Consider the following 19242-nt stretch of genomic DNA (forward strand, 5'->3'; position numbering starts at 1 on the left):
AGGCAGGAGATAGGGATCCCACTTTTACTTTCTTCCAGAATGCTACCCAACACCAGGGATTTAAAACTCTATCTTTTCTCTCTAGATTTCAAGTGCTATATATTAAATTCCCTTATATATTTGGGTCCATTTCTGGGCCTTGTAGCTAGTTTCATGGATCTGTCTGTTCACCTGCCAGTACCACACTGTTTAGATTACTGTACCACTATGTATGGTAGAGCTAGCCTCCGCTTATTTCTTCTTCAGAATTTTTTGGCTCTTATGGGTCATTTTCTTTTTCTGGTCGACTTATTAATTCATATACAGTAATATTCTTTGTGAAGTATGTTTCTATCGGTTTTGACAAATGCTTGGACTTCTGTATCCAACCACCTCAGACCCATCACTTTCAAATTCCCTCGTGCCACCCCTTTGTAGTCAGCTCCCCTACCCCCACCCCCTGTCCTCCACGGATCAATTTTTCATCACTATAATTTTGCCTTTTTGTGGGTTTATTTTTCTACATAAATTTTGGAATCAGTCTTTCTAGCCTTGAAATTGTTTTTGTAGTTGGTGTTGGTCGTGTGTTAAAAGTTAACTTAGAATTGATATCGATGTTGATTATTCTTATTAGGGATAACAATATTTTTATCTATTAATATAATATTTCTTTTTAACTACATTATAAGGTAGTTTATTTATTTTGCTTTTGGTATTGAAAAATGGTGTATTTATATATGGTTATGTATATTGCTTTATGCTGATTTTGTGCTTTAGCTACTGCATTAATCAGGGTTCTCCAGAAAAACAGCATGCACACACCTGCACACACATTTGTTATAAAATATTAACTCACATGATTATGGAGGCTGAGAAGTTCTGCAATCTGCTGTCTGCAAGCCAGAAACCCAGGAAGGAAAGCTAGTGGTATGTAGTCTAAAGGCCTGAGAGCAAGAGCCCACGGTATAGACTGCAGTCCGGTTCTGAAGGCCTGAGGACTAAGACTGCATAGGCAGAAGAAGATCGATGTCCCAGCTCTCATACAGTCAGGTAGAGAGGGAATTTAACCCTCCTCAATCTTTTTGTTGTACTCGGGCCTTCAACAGATTGGATGATGCTCACCCATCATCCAATTGGGGAGGGGGCGGGGCATCTGCTTTACTTTGTCCACCAATCCAAACGCTAACGTCCTCCTGAAACACCTTCACAGACGCTCCCAGAAATAATGTTTAACCAGCTGTCTGTCTGCACATCCCATGGCCCGGTCCGATTGATAGATAAAATTAACCATCTCAACTTCATTACTAAATTCTTATTTGCAACTTTTTAAATGCATTTCTTGGGTTTTACTTGAAAATAATCACATCTATAAATGATGGTAATTTTATTACCTCTTTTTTAATGTTTATACATTTCTAATTATTTTAGATTTTTAATTTATTTATTTTCGTGTAAAGTATACGGTACATTGGTTAGACATCTGTATAGTTCATGAAATGATCCCCCGATTGCTCCCTCCCTCCCGGCTCTCCACCGAGCCAACGTATTAATGCTAACTGCATTCCCTATGCCATGCTCCCCATCCCCGTGACCATCCATCCATCAGCTACTCATTTGTACTTTAACCATTCACCCCATTCTCCCAGCCCCCAACCCCTCATCCCCTCTGTCCATCACCAAATTGTCCACTATATTTGTGAGTCTGTTTTTGATTAGTTTGTTCTTTTTATTACTTAGATTCCGCATATAAGTGAAATCATATATTCTGATTTCTTCTTTTGTCTGACTTCTCTCTCTTGCTGAGTTTGAATGTGAGCTGCAGGAATAGATATCCTCTCTCAGCATCTTCCTGTACCCCTGCATTCTCTGCGTTTGGCAACCCTTCGTGTGTTGCGGGTTTGCATTTGAAATTTCTAATAATTTCTTAGAATTTGAAGTTTGCGATTTTTGTTTCTTGTTTCATTTCTTCTAGATGATTCTTAAGGAGAGCGTGGAGAAGCTACTTCATTAACCAAGTCTCGTAAACTCCTTAAAAAGACATTTTGATCAAAGTATCCTTACATTGAAATCCTTTTCGGATAAATAGCTGGAAAGCTACTTAGTTTTCCTGTCCTCTTTTAGCCCATTGCTTCTGTTTCCAACTTTTTACTGTAAGTGAAATCTCTTCATAGCAAATGGGCTTCAGCCCAAGCAGAACTGTCTTTGAAAGCTCTTGACCTCTGGCACCCCCACTTTTGAGTGTGGGCTAGACTTAATGACTCACTTCCAAAGAATAGAGTATGGAAAGGAGAAAACAGTAACTTTACAGTTAAGAAAGACACTACCTGAAGTAAGTGATCATGGTAAACATCACCAGTGAGAAGTCATGTTATTATCATGTCTTCAGTGTGATGTGATGAGGACACCTCGCTGGTTATGCTTCTCTGTGGGCATAAAAACCCACAATCCCAGTCTACTTAGTCTAATCAGGAGAAAAAAACATCAGACAAACCCAGACTGAGAGATGCTACAAAATACTCCTCAAAACTATTAAATTTATGCAAAACAGGGAATGACTGAGAGACTGTCACAGACCAGAGACTAAGGAGACATGACAACGATGCAATGAGCTTTCCTGGATTGGATCCTGCAACGGAAAAATGACGTTAGTGAAAAAACTAGTGAAATTCAAATTCATTATGGAGTTAATGTACCAATGGTTGGTTTCTTAGATTTGACAAATGTACTCCGGTAATGTAACATGTTAACAATAGGGGAAATTGGGTGAAGGGTGTATGGGAATTCTTGCTAAGAAGGATATTAACTAATAGAATTGCAATCCCTCTAAGCTATGAGTATATTTTGATCATTTCTATAATCTAAACTATTTACTATGATAATATAGTCGGTAAGACAGCCCCGTCCTCAAAGACTGCACCACTGAGAACTGGTGCTTTCACATTTTTTGTGTACCTCATATAGTGCTCACATCGTTTATTAGGTACTATTGTGTTCTTCGGTACTTTTACTATAATGGTATTTGGAACATTGATTAGAGTAACACTGATGTGCATTCACTTAAGTGACATTCTTATTTTGATTGGTGTGATAGTTACAAGTTTGCATGCCAGTGTATAGACTGGTGTGCAGAGTTTTGTACAAAGGAGAATTACATAAATTATTTCATTTTCCTACTCTCAAACATCAAGAAGCAGGCTCTCGAGGGCTTTGCTTTTTCAATAGGGATATCTAGTTACCTATGCCAGATATTCTGTGTTAACATGCATGTTAGATATTATAAATATAGGAAAGAGGAAAGGACTCAGCCAACTGGGTGAGTCGAAAAATTAAAAAAAAAATATATTGTGTCTCAAGATAAACTTTTACCCCAAAAACATGTTACTTGGGTGTGTGAAGTCCTTCCCTTCCCGTTCAATCATGAGTCACTGAGTGAGGGCGGAGGTCATCTCATTATCCTGTTTATGATGCTTTTTCTCGCTTTAACCATCTAGTGCCACTGCAAGTCCCTGTTGCCACTTAACACGGGCTCAGATTTTATTGAAGTGAGCATAAAAGCAGATGATGTTATCAGCCAGAGAGTAAACAATATTGTAGAGAGATCATGGTTTTGGAAAACAGGAAACCTGCGTTCTGTGTCCCAAATTCACAGGCGTCTAGTGTTGTGGCTTTGAAAAAAATCATCCGACCTCGCTAGCGCTAATTTCCTTGAAAAATGAGAAGACTGTGTAAGACTGTCTTACAGTTTCTTGCCAGCTGCCAAACTCCTGTGACTATTCTGTTACCACTATACCGTAAATATGTAGAGAAGGTCACATGTCGCATAAGAAAATCTAGATTATAAAGTCTTTATTTCAGTTTTTAAATAGAGACAGCCTTAAGTGGTTGTGAATTTTCTAAAAAAAAACTTATGTTTTAGCCTCGGACCATGTACATATGCTCAGAGCATGTACATAAGATTATGTTAGATAAGTAAATATGAAAATTTTCAATTGACAGTAAAATATTTTCTTACCTCTTTGGACAGACCCATCTTCTTCCCAAGATCAGCTCACAATGATTTTCATCAGCTGCTGTTCTTGGCTTTTAGAACTTTTATAGACTCCGCAATCATCAAGCTCATACCAAATCAGTAGGTATCACTTGATGCCTGCTGAGTGCAAGGTCCCATGGGGAATTTAAGACCCCTGCCTTCATTGTGTCTAGGTTCTAATTATGACTTAAAATGACTACGTAAGTAGCAATAATAGGATCTTGAATCTGGAGTCTAAAACTATTGCGATACTTTAAGGCAGGCCAAAGGAGAGTGTGGGAGAAGCATCTCCAATTACAGATGTGCTCTGAAAGTTTCTAGTGAAGATTTTTAATTGCATGCATCCTGAAACTCTTGGGCCCTGCCTGTAATGCTATAGCAGTGCCCTCTAGTCCTGGAAATCCGGTGTCCAGAAAGACTATCTAGGACTAAGAGAACAATGCCAGGACTGACCCTGTAATTCCTAAATGTTAATCCATGCATTTCAAATGAGAAAAATTAAGATGAGGAGTGAAATTTAGTAAAACTCATTCCATTTACAGTATTGCTTTTTTACTTTGAGAATAAGTATGTCCATCCTAGTTGCTTGGTGTTAAAAGTCCTTTTATGAAGTGATGATGACAGTGGTCAGGTTGGTTGGTTGATTGTTGTTATGTTGTTTTACTGTTACTACTTGGCAAGGTCAAAGTTGATAATCCTTGATAATTCCCCAAGTCTAGCAACCACTGCCATAAGTGCTTTGTAAACATAGCTTGTGTCTTATGGAACTCATCTTCTGCCCTCCCACTCTATGGGAGGAAGTTAAGTCAGTAATACTCTGCTCATTTTATGGTTGAGCAAATGGAATTGGAACCATGTGTTCTACATTTTCTATTAATGTAATACAGGCTTGTCCTGGCCTTGATTAAAAATCTGCTCTCCAGACACCTCTGTGCACAGTAATTATATGCATGGAGTTATTATAGATGAGGTCACCAGACCTCACATGTTCATTACACCTTGCAAATATGAAACCAAACCCTTTCATGCGGTGGGGGAGACATCATTTTTTAAATATTGTGGTTTTAATTAGTAATGGTACATTTTTTAAATTGAAAAATAGAGATGTCTGTTTTCCTGGTGAAAGCTTCTAACATCTTTTGAGTATCTTACTTTGAGGGGACACTTCACACATCAGGTTTTGATTCTCATCCAGTTGTTTTCCATTCGGAGAAGAGCCAACTATTTTTCTAAGAGGTCAGTATTTGGTTTCCATGCTTAATCAAACAATAGAGCTTCATGGCTATTTTTTTATTGAATACAGTTTTGTATGTGTATGTGTTAAATACAGATGTCCTTCTGCTGTATCTTAGGTGGTTGCCTGGTGTTAATTCAGAAGACTTAAGCAAGAGCTGGCTACTTTTTTACATCTTTTTCCACTAATTCCTGCAGGGGATCCAGCTGAGGCATCCTTAGCATATCTATGAAGAAAAATAAAAGTGTGACTCTTAAGCAGAGTACAAAAAGTGATTCAGGAGCGATGGCACCCTTAAAAGCCTCTACCCAATTGTTCTCATCACTCTTTACATTGTGACTGCTTAGGCTTTGGAGTCCGCAAGGCTGCCTTTGAATCTCATCTCTTATATAGAAGCTGTGTGATTCGAGGTAAGCTCTTGAACATTTTCATTTACAAAATAAAACAACTAACATCTGTTGGCCCCAAATGAGGACCCAGACTGTGCCAGATGCTTAGCTTGAATTCTCTCTGTTCTCCCAACCCCATGAAGTAGTGTGCTAGGCACTGCTGAGGTGCTCACCCTGGATCCTCATTCTCCTCTCCCTTGCTTATAGAGCCCTGATTGTGTGTGGGTGAAAATGTGCCTCCTACATATTTGCTTCTCAAGCTTCACTTGCAGTTCAAGTGGCCATATATGACAGAGTTCTGGTCATGGGGACATACGTAGACATCTGCATGGATTGCGCCTTAGCTTTCCTGATCAGGAGGACCCCTGTGGCCAGCACCCTCTTCTGCTCTTTCTACCCTAAACATTGACATCATTTCTGGGGCTGCAGCAGCTATCTTGTACTCCTGAAAGAATCACAGCCATGACATCACTGAAATGCTAAACTAACATTTGCCAGACTTTCACTTATGTTGAAGAATGAACTCTTATTTTAAAGCCACTATAGTCAGATATTCCTTTACTTGCTGTTGAATATATTTTTAACTTACAGGAATTGCCATTGTTATATCTAATCTTCAGATGAGTAAACTGAGGCCCAGAGATTTTAAATAATTTGTCTGACTTACACAGCTAGTCACTGTTGGAACTGGAATTCACACCCCACAAGGCTGACTTAGAGCCTCAGCTCTTAACCATTTACCTGGTGATTTTTGGAGGCATGATATGAAATTACCTATATAAAGCATTTGAGCTTAGCATGGTGCCCAGCTTGCAGTATGTGCTCATTAAAATGTTAAAATTTTTCACATAATAACAGTTCCATTTTAGTGCTTAACAATGTGACTCTCTGATTTTGATTCTCATGAGGTATTTTCCATTCATATGAGGAGTCAACTTTTATCCTACAAGATTAGTATTTACTAGTTTCCATGCTTAATCAAACAGTTCGTCTTTCTGATCCTAGTATTTGCTTAGTAAGTTTGTTGAATGAGTGAATGAACAATTCTCTTAAAGAAAATTTCCGAAGTACCACTCTTAGGAGGCTACTGTACATATTTTTGGCAATGAAGCCAAAAACTTTTTAAGTATCAGTATAGCACAAAGGACCAATGGAAGTTCTAGAAACTAATCTATCTGGCTTCATATCCATCCTCCACCACTGACTGATGGGCTATGTACATTAGGCAAGTAACTTAACCTCTCTGTACCTAGTTGCTTCATCTATAAGACGGAGATAATAAAAATTTAAATTGCCTCATAGTAATGTTGTTAGAATTAAGTGAAATAGTACATTTAATACAGTTTTCAAAGAGCCTGGCATATGCACTCAATAAAAGTTAACTTGTATAACAATAACTATTAATTATTTTTATTAATTTATATGTTCCCTACTAAAAATGGTTCCAGCTAATGAAGTCATGTTGAAAACAAGCTCTTAATGTAGTAGATGCAAAAATTCAAATGTGGATTTGGTTACTTACCTGCATTCAAATATGGTCAGGTCAGAATGAAAACTTGGAGGAAGGGGTTCAGCTTGGTAGCCTTTGTAAAATATAAATTCACTTTACATGTCGGTATTTGTCTTTTAAAACTAAAAAGAAAAAAAAGTGTATGTACTCTGAACTTGACAAATTATAAAATGTTGTTCCCGCTTGGTTCCCTGTCCCCATTTCTGTTTTCAGCTTTGCATGTAATTTTGTTTACTTGAGAGGGGTCAAGTCAACTTGATCAGAATAAAATTACATCTCTCTACTTTACTAGGAATTATTACAACTTAAAAATAGAAGTCGACAGTAATGGCAATGAAAACCAGCGGTTATAATGTTAGCTTATGGAATTGTATTCTTTAAAAGGGACTGAAACTTCTGGGAAGGTGTGAAGAGATCTGCAGACCCATTCTCCAGTGAAACAACCATAACTAGTAAAAATGATTAAAACGCGCGCGCACGCACACACGCGCGCGCACACACACACACACACACACACACACACAATCATTTAAAGTCTCTGGACTTTAATTGTCCTAAGAGCATACAGGAAATGAAATATTCAGCAAAATCTGTTAAATATGTAAGAACAGTGAGAATCTGTGGCGCTCAAACCATAACCTCTCCCTTCCTCTCTCTCCCTGCTAGCTGAGCTTGATGGAGGCTCCACTCCAGATAGGTGTGGCCAAAAGGACAGAGCCCCCATTCCTGTTAGTTTCCAATCAAGGGACACAGTATGTAACCAAGAAGGAGAGGCCGATGACGTTCCTGATCTCCTCCAACTTCAAGTTACAGAGGCTGAGTTCCGGGTGAGTGCAGCCCCTGGGATGGGTGTTTCCCTCTTCCATCCAGCCCCCACTCATAGGTTGGAGGCTCTACCCCAAGCATGGCAGTCAGAGAATAATGGGGCCCTGATCATTCTCATCCCATCTAACTCATAGGGTGAAGATTCCATGCCAGGAGAGGCAAGCTGAGAAGGCCATAGGCTGCTACTACCCAGGTCTCTTGTTTTTGATACTGAAATGCAGCCAATTGGAACCATTGGTTGCTTAGGCCCTGTGATTGCACCCGACCTTGCTTCTCACCTCAAATAGAGAAACTGACCTCCAACCATTTTTATCCAAAAATGAACCAGAATTTAAAAAAATAAAAAATCCTTTGATATAATATGAATTTCACAATTATAAATCAAGCTTTATCTACCGATGTAGATTTCTATGATTTGATCTTTGTTGAGATTTACTTAAAATTAAAGACATTGGTCTGCTATCTGGGGAGTGATTTTGCTTTAGAAATATTTTAGCACTTCTCATTTTTGAGAATTTTGTTCTAATTGAGTCAGCTGAACAGTAATTGTGCTATCATTTATTACTTTGGTTTTGTAGTTTCCACTTTTTTTTTTAATTTGATTAACAGAGGATGTTCCAGAGGAAACTGAAGAGTAATTTAGACCCTCTGCCATGAGGTAGTGATAAAAAGTTGTGATTAACATATTCCAGAGGAAATTGAAGAGTAATTTAGACCCTCTACCACGAGGTGGTGATAAAAAGTTGTGTGTACATATTTATAACACTAAGTTTAATATAATCATTACTGTATACCCAGCAGTGAGGTAAGTGCTGGAGATATGAAGATATGATACAGTCCCTTGTCCTCAAGCAAATTGTCATTTTATGGGAAGGTTGTCCTAGAAACAAAGGATTTCAATGCCACGTGGTCAGTCTTGTGTTCGATGGAAGCCAGGTATTCTGTCATGAAGAGGGAGGCACTGAGCAGGCAGTGGTGGGGCAGGGAGCGTGGAAAGGAGAGCTTGCTCAGGGGGAGATTTTCAAAGGAGGCGATCCAGACTTCAAAAATGTGTGTTTAAGGTAGAAACAGACATACTTTCTCTCCATTTTGCATCATAAGTTAATCTTTATTGAATAGTAAATAATATTTGAGAACAGATTTTAAAGGTAACATGCCTTTTATACACATTGTAGTCAGGGATTTTAAATGCAAGAGAACGATATTCAACAAAAACCGATTTAAGCGAAAGGGAACTTATTGGATCTCATAACTGAGATATCAGGCTTTGGCAGACTTGGATCAGAGAACTCAAATGATGTCACCTCTCCAGCGTATGGGTCTGCTTGCCTTTGTGTATTGGCCTCATTCCCTCGTGTTGAAGATAGGACTTATTACATATAGCTTGGGTGAAATGAATGTCAGTACCCCAGGATTCACTAATTCCCAGCTTATCAACCCCAGGGTAAAAAAGCATTTCTCTTCCACCATTTATATTTAAATCTCAGAGGAAGTTCTGTCTGGCTATGCTTGCCCATTCTAGGCCTTGCTTGGGTCATGTACTCATCTCTGGACCAATCGATGGGCCGAGAGGATAGGGTATATGATGACTCACCTAGTCTTAGCCACATTCCTGCTTTTGGTAGAGGCTGTACTGTGTAGACAGCATCACCAGCATTATAAGAAATGGTATGGGTTGAGAAAGAGTTTCTTTTTCTTTTTTTTCACACCTACAGCATCTGGTCTTCCTAGGTGGTCTCCCATTCAAGTACTAACCAGGCTCGACCCTGCTTAGCTTCTGAGATCTGATGAGATCGGGCACGTTCAGGGTGGCATGGCTGTAGACGAGGAAGAGTTTCTTAATGGAAAAATGATTCCATTACCAGAAGAAGAAGGCAGATTAAAATAATAGTTACCTGTAGCATAGACTGCCAATGGTCCCGCAATATCTATTCTTCCCTATCACTTTAAATAAGCACCCCCAATATTTTAGCTGTGTATGTGTACACCCAGAATAAAGGCATATTTCTCAGATGGGGCCATATGATTAAATCTGGCATATGAATTTATGTAGGATTGATGTGGGACAGCTTCTGAAAATCTGAAAAAGTAGCTGTTATGTTCCCTTCACCTCACTTTTCTTCTTAGTTTTTTCCTTCCTTTCTTTTGGAAGGAAGATATGATGCTGGCTCTCTATCTACCATATTGGACCAAGAAGCAAAGTCCACACCCTAGAGTCCCTGAGGACTGTGTGAAACAGAGCTGCCATACCTTCCCTAAACTGCCTAGTTCCAAACTTTTAGGTGAAAGAAAAATAAATGTCTGCCTTGCTTAAAGCACTGTGTGTGACGCATACACATTACAATCCACCTGAGGGCAATTCAGTGCTTTCGCTTTAATAACTTTGCTTCCTCAAATCTTAATTATGGTCTTAAGTCTATAGAAACAGTGTGATGTATTTATTCATTTAGTCAACAAATTTTGATTATGACCCGTTCTAGTATGCAACAAGGAACTAAACTCTTCAATAACCTAAAAAGCTTATATTTTAGTGGAGCAAGAAGAAATAAAAGGGTAGATATATAATTTATAAATGGTGATACAAACTAAGAAAACTGGAGCGTAGTTAAGGAGACAGAGGATATGGGAGTATTAGTGTTATTTTTTATAGGGTGATGTAGGGGATAAAATAATATTTGAGGAGTGACCTTAATGAATGGAAGGTGTGCTGGTTAATTTTACGTGTCAGCTTGACTGGGCCACAGGATGCCCAGATGATTGGTGAAACATTACGTCTGAGTGTGTCTGTGACGTGCTTCTGGATGAGATAAACATGGTGAGAAGCTGTAGACTGAGTAACACAGATGGCCCTCCCTATTGTGAGTGGGCCTCATCCAGTCCATTGAAGGCTTATGTAGAATAAAAAGGCTGAGTAAGAAAGAATTCTCTCCCACTGCCTGTCTGTCTTGCAGCTGGGATGTCAGTTTCTCTTGACTTCAAACTCAGACCGGAACTTACACGGTCAGCTCTCCTGGGTTTCCAGCTTGTTGACTACAGATTGTGGATTTCTCAGCCTTTAAAACTGCATGAGCCAGTTTCTTAGAGTAAATCTTTTTCTTGGCATGGAAAGGAACAGTGAGAAGGCCAATGAGCTGAGGGCAGTAGTTCTCAGACTTTCTGGTTTTAGGGCTCCTTTGTATGCCTAAAAATTATTGAGGATCCCCAAGAGCTTTAGTTATATCGATTCTATTGAGATTTGTCATGTTAAGAATTAAAACTGAGAAAATTTAAAAATATTTATTGATTTGTTTACAGATTACCATACTAAGCACGTGACATGTTAATAAAAGTAATTTTTAGTGAAACATAACTATATTTTCCAACACAAAAGAATTTAATGAGAAGGGTAACATTGTTTTGCAGTTTTGCAAATCTCTTCCATGTCTGGCTTGCTAGAGGACAGCTGGATTCTCATAGCTGCTTCTGCATCCGATCCATAGCAGTATGTTGTTTCGGTTTTAGTAAATGAAGAAAATCTGGCCTCACCCAGACACAGAATTGAAAAATGGAAGAGTGTTTTAATATTAGCCTTTTCAGATATTTCCAGTTATTCTTGTTTGATACTACATCAGAACTCAACAAGTGGTAGTCTTTAAAGGGCAGTTGCAACGTGGAATCAGAAACTTTATTTTAAAAGTACTTGTTCTCTGTACAAATGAGCATGAAACAACACTAGAATATTAGAATAACTAGAATATTAGAATAAAAGTGATTTTGACTTCCAGACCTCCGAAAGGGTGTCAGGAACTACACTTTGAGAACGATTTTTTTAAAGTAAGTGAGGAAAGAATGGACGAAGATGTCATCAGAGAGTACATGGACTTGCAGGTTGTGATGAGGACTTGGAAATTTATTCTGAGTAAAATGAGAAGTCATCGGAGGATTTTGAGTGGAGCAGTGAATGGGTCTAACATTTATAAGATTCACTCTCTTTTAGATGATGAGGGACAAGGGTGAAGGAGGGAGGCCAGCCAGGAGAGGGTTGTCATAATCTAGGTGAGAGACAATGGCGGTTTGGACCACAAAGGACATGATGGACGTTGTCTAGCTTGCCAGATAAACAGAGTATCTGGTGTATCCTAGGATCATCATTTGCTAGGTGCATGATCTTAGAAATAATGACTTCTGTAAGCCTCCAAATCCTTATCTACACAGTCATGGGAAGCACTTGGCTCAGGTCCTGGCACAATAAGTGCTTAATAAATGTATCTGTGAGTGTTGCACCAACAGCCGGTTTGGTGCAGAGCTGGAAGATTCCCCGTCGTCCTGAGGGAGTCTACCACTGGACTTCTGATCACCGTGCGTGCATGTGCACGTGCGGATGCTGCTTCTAAGACACGAAGAGAAGAGGATTGGAAAAAGGGGAGACCCGGGCAAGGGGATGATTTGTATTAAGGGATGGCATGTGGCAGGACACACACTTTCCTTGAGGCTGATGTTATTTCTCAGGAGCATCTGTTTTGCCTTAAGCACGGGGTCCCTTTAGGGAATGTTTTTAAAGGAAGTTGATCTTTTCCTCAGGTTTCCCCCAGCTCTGCCATGTTGTTTGGCAGAGGCCAGTGGCATTCGGAGTTTTGCACAGGCCTCCTGGGAGCACCAATTTACCAAGAATGAACATGGACTGCTGAATGGCTGTCAGGAGGGAACAATTTTCTGTCCATTCAAATCCAGAACAGATTTGAACTAATGCCCTGGAATTAAAAAGCCATCCTGTTTCTAGTCGAATAGAGAATGACGTTTGTAAATGCAGTTTTAAGCATGTTGCTTGGATGGGTTTTATATTGCAGTATACCCTTCTCCAGAGTGTTAAACACTTTATGAACATCTGTTGGCTGTTTGGGAACAGAATGGTTTCGATTAAATGATATTCACAGTTCTAGGGAAACGTGGTCCCTGACATATCCACGTAGTGTGGGCTTTGGTCTTTAAAAGGACATACTTTCATAGAATGTCCGCTCTGTCCATTCAGGACATTAGTACTTGTAAATTAATCACTAATAAGGAAATAGTTTTTAATGTGCTTTAGGGAGGGAAGCAGCTTGGTGTAAGGCAAGAGGGTGGACAATGGCATCAGAAGGACAAATCCAGGTCTTGCTTTCCAGGTGTGTGACATCAACAGCTTACACTCTTCTGAACCCCTCTTCCTTCTTCTGTTAGAAGGGCATAATAACATTTCCTGCTCAGGGCAGGGCTGTTAGAAGATATAAATTACACAGCGAGTGTTGAGTACTTAGCTCAGTATCTAAGAATAAGCAGGTGCTCTAAACACCAAATCGCCATCCACTGTTCTCTTAACAGCTTTGATGAGCAAAAATAACGAACCATGTTTGTACAGCCTGAGTCAGCAATGTGTGTGTTAGATGTGTTCAGTTCAGGAGGACCAACTTGCCAACTTCAGTCTTTAAGTCCAGCAGAGAGCTGAGGATATTGCCTTTTACACTTTCCAGGGCTTTCCATTGATGAATAATATTCTGCATTGGAAAACTGCAAAACAAAAACAAAAACTACGAAGGAAATCAGTAACTGGTGATGCCAAACAAATCGAGCTTAAATCACAACTTCAGCAGGCAAAACGTGGAATGGGAGGCAACTTCAGGGTAGGCTGAAGTCTCCTGAGAAACCTTGAGAATTGAGAAAGGGGAGTTTGAGATTCCTGGACAGACAGGAGGAAAGGCCAAAGCACCAGGCACGGTGGCTCCCCCGTGGGATCCAAACTGCCTGGAAGGGTCATAGCCCAGGCTCCACCGAGAGACTGGGCTCTCTGTTCTTCCGTCCCGCTTGGCAGGGCTGTGCCTACAGAAGTTATGAACAGGTGCCTCCACGAGTATCTTCCTTCCTCCCCTGCTGAAATGCTCATAATTGCCTTGAGTGTCCACCTTTCCTTTATGTGAAGGTGTTTTTCTAAACCAGGTATCTACTTTTCCTATTCTCATTTAGCTAAAAATACATTTCTGGGAGAGGAAGGTTTTCTGGTTCTTACCTCTTTTGCTGTTAGGTTGCTTGTTTCCAGTGAAACAGCTAGCTGGGGGTGAGGATAAGGAGGCTGTGCTGCCTGACACATTATTCTGGAAAGTCTTGCAGTGAGTATGGCCTGAGCCCCTGAATCACAATCCCATCTGGACCACTGATTAGAAATTCACATTTCTGTGCTCCTGAATCAGTCTTACAGGGGCAAGATCTGGAAATCTGCATGTTTAACAGACTCTCAGGGTGATTCGATCACAGTTTAGTTTGAGAGTCCCTGACCTGGTGGAAAGACCTGGGAGATGAACCACGTGTAGTTTTAAGCAGCCAAATATATGTTAGATTCGCTTACATGATTGCCCCTGAAGATAAAATTCATCTACTTACTGCACCTCATTGTTTTGCTGGAGCACATACTGATAGTACTTTCCCACCATGTGAGGACCGCCCACACCAACTGGCTGAGATGGAGGTGGGGACAGAAGGAAGGCCACCTCTTCTTATCCCCTCTACAGCCACTCCTTACTCTGCCCTCACAAAGACATTACTCCCAGATAGAAATACACATGTCCTTTGCCCCCAATTGTGCTCAGTAGCGTGCCACTGTGAGCGTATCTGAATTGTTTTGTTTGGAGATTCAAGGAGGAGAGGAAAGGCATTGAGCAGCTTCCTACTAGATCATCGATACCTGGCAAAAAGGTCCCCAGTGATCGAGTGTCAGCACAATCCGCTATAACTCAGAAACTCAATATCTTTCCAGTTCTATAGGACTGGTTTGCATTCTCTGCAGATTCTGTGGCAAAACTTGTTTTGTTTGCTTTGTTTCGGCAGAGCTGAAGGAAATCCATGATGGTGGTTATTTTCTATACTTTTACTGTAAATTTTTATTTTTTCACGAGGAAGGAAAAGAGCAGTAAATTGAATGTTCTGCTTTTAAGAAAGATACTTGCAGGGAGGAAGGAAACTCCGAAGGCTCCTAAGGACATCATTTACGAAAGAAAGTCCTTAGAAACCTTCAGTGCTGCCAACCGGACTTGACTGTTTGGTGTCTGGAGGAAATTAATTGATTCCTGCTTTTGTATGGGAGGAAAGGGCATTAGATGTAATGAGCATGGGCTTTCACCTTGACACCTGCCTTTAATCCTGGAAATAGTAATGAATGCCTTGAAGTATCTTCTGAGTGGTTTAACTCAGAAAGTAGTTTAAGTAAAGGGACATCGCTGGTGGTCTTCATTTTTGGTTGGAAAGGATTTTGTATCTTGCAACACATTTTTTTTTTTAAAGGAAAATAGTAATGTATGAATGCTGAGGTTTGAATTGCATATGAAGAGTTTACATGATAGCTTTATATATTGTGAACTTTCTTATAATTTTTACCTCTACATGTTAGTCAAATCAAGGTCATATCAAAGGCGTAATGAGCACTTAATTTATGCATTATACTGACACTTTACAAGTCTGATCTTGTAAGAAATTAAAGAGGTAGGTACTCTAATTTTTATTTTATAAATAATAAGGAAACTGAAGATTGGAGATGCCCCAAATTAACAGAAATGTAGTGGAAGATTCGTGATTTGAACCTAGACCATCTGATTCCAGAGTCTGTGGAGTTAACACAACCCTAAGCTTGTTGTTTTCTATAGTACTGCTATGTATGCACACATCCACATGCACACGCGTATATGTGCACACACACGCACGCAGAGAAGTAAGATTATTCCTTAGAGAAAAAATATTCCTTTATTTCTTGAACATAGGGACCAAGTTCGAGAGAGAGAGAGGATATTAGGGGAAAGAAAAAAAAACCAGAAAGATGTTGGCACTTGGAAAAATAGTTCAGGACCGTTAGCCTCCTAATACCTGTTTCAAATCATCTTGGCTTTGCAATTTAGTTTTGTTCCTTAACTAACTTTGTAAGTTCTTATGGGCAAGTGGTACTGTCCTTGACTCTGGGTTTTGTCACCTGTGAAAGATGGAGTTGGACCAGATGACCATTACGTTCCTTCGATTTCTAACATTCTATAAGTATACAGGGTTTCTGCCTTCCAGAAGCTTGCAGTCTCTAAGCAGGTGTAAAATACAAGCACTACATGCGAACAGAACTTCATGTGAATCCCTGAAGTGTCCCTTAGGTGGTCTTGGAATTATTGGTAAATGAGTGGTAAAGACTAAGGAAGGCAGAGAGAAGACAAAACCTTAGTGTCATCAGAAAAGATTTCCCCAAGGAGACAGAAGTTAAGCTGGTCTGTTAAGAAATTCAGACAGTTGGACTTACAGGAATTTATAAGATGAATAATGCTCTTTGTAATAGTGTAATATTACAGGAGTGTATGAAATTGAAGGAGAGCCAGGAGACGTGAGAAAAAAGGTGAGAGCACTTGCCTTCTGATAGTTTGGGTTTTCATTTTGCTGTTTTCCCATGACACTTCACACACACTGTAGTGCCATTCACTCATGGCACTGTCACTTGGTCTGGAGCTTCTTGATGACCTTTCTGTATCACCGTATCTGGCATAGCGCCTGCACTGACGATGTCACTTAATAAATAATTGATTGAATGAATGCCAGCATATTTTTGAGATGCTCGTTCACAGTCATTGAAACAACTCTGTTGAGCGCTTTGTGGGCCAGGCGCGGCACGCAAAGATCAAAGCGATATTGATCCTGTACTCACATGGCTCCATGGTCTCATGGAGACATGTTTATAAAGAGCTGAAATCCAAAGTAGGAAGGAGAGAAATTTTATAATTGAGACTATTAATTTAGATAGACTGGAAGAGCGCAAGTAAATATCCAACCCAGCAGAGCTCAAAGAAAAGACATAGAATGGGCAAATATAGCCCCGGATGATTAGGTAACTTTTTTTGGTCCTATCAGTTCCTCAGCTTTCAAAGTTGGATCAGTTTCCTTAGGCCTTAGAAGTTGACTCTTAAATTCCGCCCCCCACCATTCCAGCATCTTGTAAGGCTATACACAGGAGGCTAAGATCACTTCCTGACTTTTGGGTAAAATTCTAAAAAAATCCGGAACATATATGAAAACAATATAATAAGACTATAAGTTGCCATCACAGACTAAACATGAACTTGAACGGAAATGCTGGCATGAGATTGAGGGGAAAAGGAGAGAGGAAAACGGAAGAAAAACCGGCTGGAGTTTTTATTTCCATTCATCACCTCATGGAGAATTAAGCATGGGAAGACGAGGTGAGAAGTTCTTTCATTTAAAAATTAATTAATTTGTTTTACAAACAAATGGGGTGCTTACAATGTCCAAGGAAATGTGACAAGTGCTGAGAGAACCCAGAGACTCACTATTTGTGTTAATCTGAGACAGAAACAGATGGGTAGGGCTGCCATACCAAGCCACCACAGACGGGGTGGCTTAAACAATGGACATTTATTCTCTCACAGTTTTAGAGGCTAGAAGTCCAAGATCAAGGTGTCATCAGGTTGTTCCCTCTAAGACCTCCCTCCTTGGTTTCCAGAAGGCTGCCTTCTCCTTATGTCTTTGCATGGTCTTTCCTCTGTGCGTTACCTGTGTCTTAATCTATTCTTAGAAGGACAGCAGTCATATTGGACTAGGGCTCATCCATGTGACCTCATTTGACCTTAAGTACCTCTTTAAAGGCTGTATTTCCAAATATAGTGACATTTTGAGGTAGTAGGGGTTAGGACTTCAACATATGAATTTTGAGGGTACACAGTTCAGCCTATAACATGAAGCTTCAAACTTTTAGCCTCAATTCAAGAAGGGGTAAAGCTTAGGGGTATTTATTTTATTAAAGTTTACCTTCGATGGGTAAATAAATATATGTTCTCTTGACAAATTGAAAACCAGCTCAAAACAGCCAAAGCATTAAAATTTTCCATTCACTCAAGATTTCAATGTTTGATAAAGATGGTGATTTTTCAGTTTTTGGCACTATGCTGTGTTAACCATCCCTGATTGTTTTGTTTATTAAGTCCTTGGCTACTGCCTGGAGTTGACGTAAACTGTCTTGCTCTGGAAATGGGTACACGTCGTACAAGCTCTAAAAAAGGAAAAGAAAACATGATCCTTTGCTGGCCTTGGGCTGAGTTTTACTATAAAGGAGGATTTCAAGGGTGTTAAAAGAGGGGATAGATGATGCTGAACGACTTTATTCCAGTGGACATAGATGAATGGCTTGGACTTGGATAAGAGAAAACATTTTGACTCGGGATCAAGGGGAACAACGTGATGTTACGATTATTGGTTATGGTTATAAACGGGAACCTCTATGCTTGTTATAGGTACTTCTGTTTCCATAGAGGACATTTTCATTTCTGACCTTAATCATGACCTATAAGAACCTGTGTGAAATAACGAAAGATAATGCAAAATTCTGTCTCTGAGCCAATATTATTATTATTCACAGGGTAGTAAGTTTAAAAAAAAAAAAGCCCTTATATTGTGCATGGAACACTAGATTGGGGTTATTTTAAATAGTATAACCTATAGATTTAAAATCTAATAATCTTATTAACTTGACTTTTTTCCATCATGAAAGAATAATTTTGCATAAAGCATTCATAGAATAGTTGAACTCTGTGAGCGATTAAAAGGCATCTTGTTCAACTTCCCTATCTTACAGGTGAAGAACCTCAGGTTAGCAGCTGTTGTACAGCTCTCTTAAGGTCATCAACCCAGTGAGTTCAGCATTCCCCAACTCCCTATTTAGGGCTCATTCCGGTCATAGAGTCACAGAGCATTTGCGCTAAACCTTAGAGGCCATTGAGTCCAACTCTTTTCTTATAATTAATTAGTTATTTGTTATCAATTAAGAACTTTGTGGCCAAGAAAGGTGAGGCAATCTGCTGAGCTCACAGGGAATCAAAGGCAGAGCCAGGAGCTGGAACCCACATCTTTATTCTCCAAGGGCCTGAGACCCCTCCAGGATTTCTCTCAGGGTGTCCGGAGTTTGTACTGTGCACAGAGCAGTGAAGGGCTTCTAGCTCTTCATCTTACAGGCGAAGGGAATATGGGGTTTTTATCTCCCTTTTTCACAGAAGGAAGATGGGACGGGGCTTGGAGATTCCAACAAGAAGCTAACGAGAGTTTCAGTGTTACTTAACTGTAGTGGATCAGTTGAAGAGCATATTTATCAATTGGTCAAACTATTGAGTACCTACCGGTATGCAAGGATTAAAACCCATCAAAGACAACAGAAAAATGAAACTCCATGCTTTCTCTGTTATCCATTGAGGGAAACTCGATATAAAGACTCCAAAACATGCTAAAAATACACTCT

General features: G+C 39.7%; 1 long non-coding RNA gene and 1 pseudogene across 2 annotated transcripts; one reads left to right on the forward strand and one right to left on the reverse strand.

The window, feature by feature from the left end:
• Positions 1-1681: 1681 nt before the first annotated feature.
• Positions 1682-8333, forward strand: LOC120595643 (uncharacterized). Of its 2 annotated transcripts, XR_005650921.1 has the most exons (4): positions 1682-5245; positions 5441-5653; positions 7809-7969; positions 8102-8333. It is a non-coding gene; the product is annotated as an uncharacterized LOC120595643 (long non-coding RNA). The 2 variants fall into 2 exon arrangements; XR_005650920.1 differs by having other exon boundaries at positions 1682-5653.
• A 1340-nt stretch (positions 8334-9673) lies between these two features.
• LOC120595720 (uncharacterized) lies at positions 9674-9792 on the reverse strand (annotated as a pseudogene).
• Positions 9793-19242: the final 9450 nt, after the last annotated feature.

Source organism: Pteropus medius, unplaced genomic scaffold (assembly GCF_902729225.1).
Source record: "Pteropus medius unplaced genomic scaffold, Ma_sr-lr_union100, whole genome shotgun sequence".
NCBI lineage: Eukaryota > Metazoa > Chordata > Mammalia > Chiroptera > Pteropodidae > Pteropus > Pteropus medius.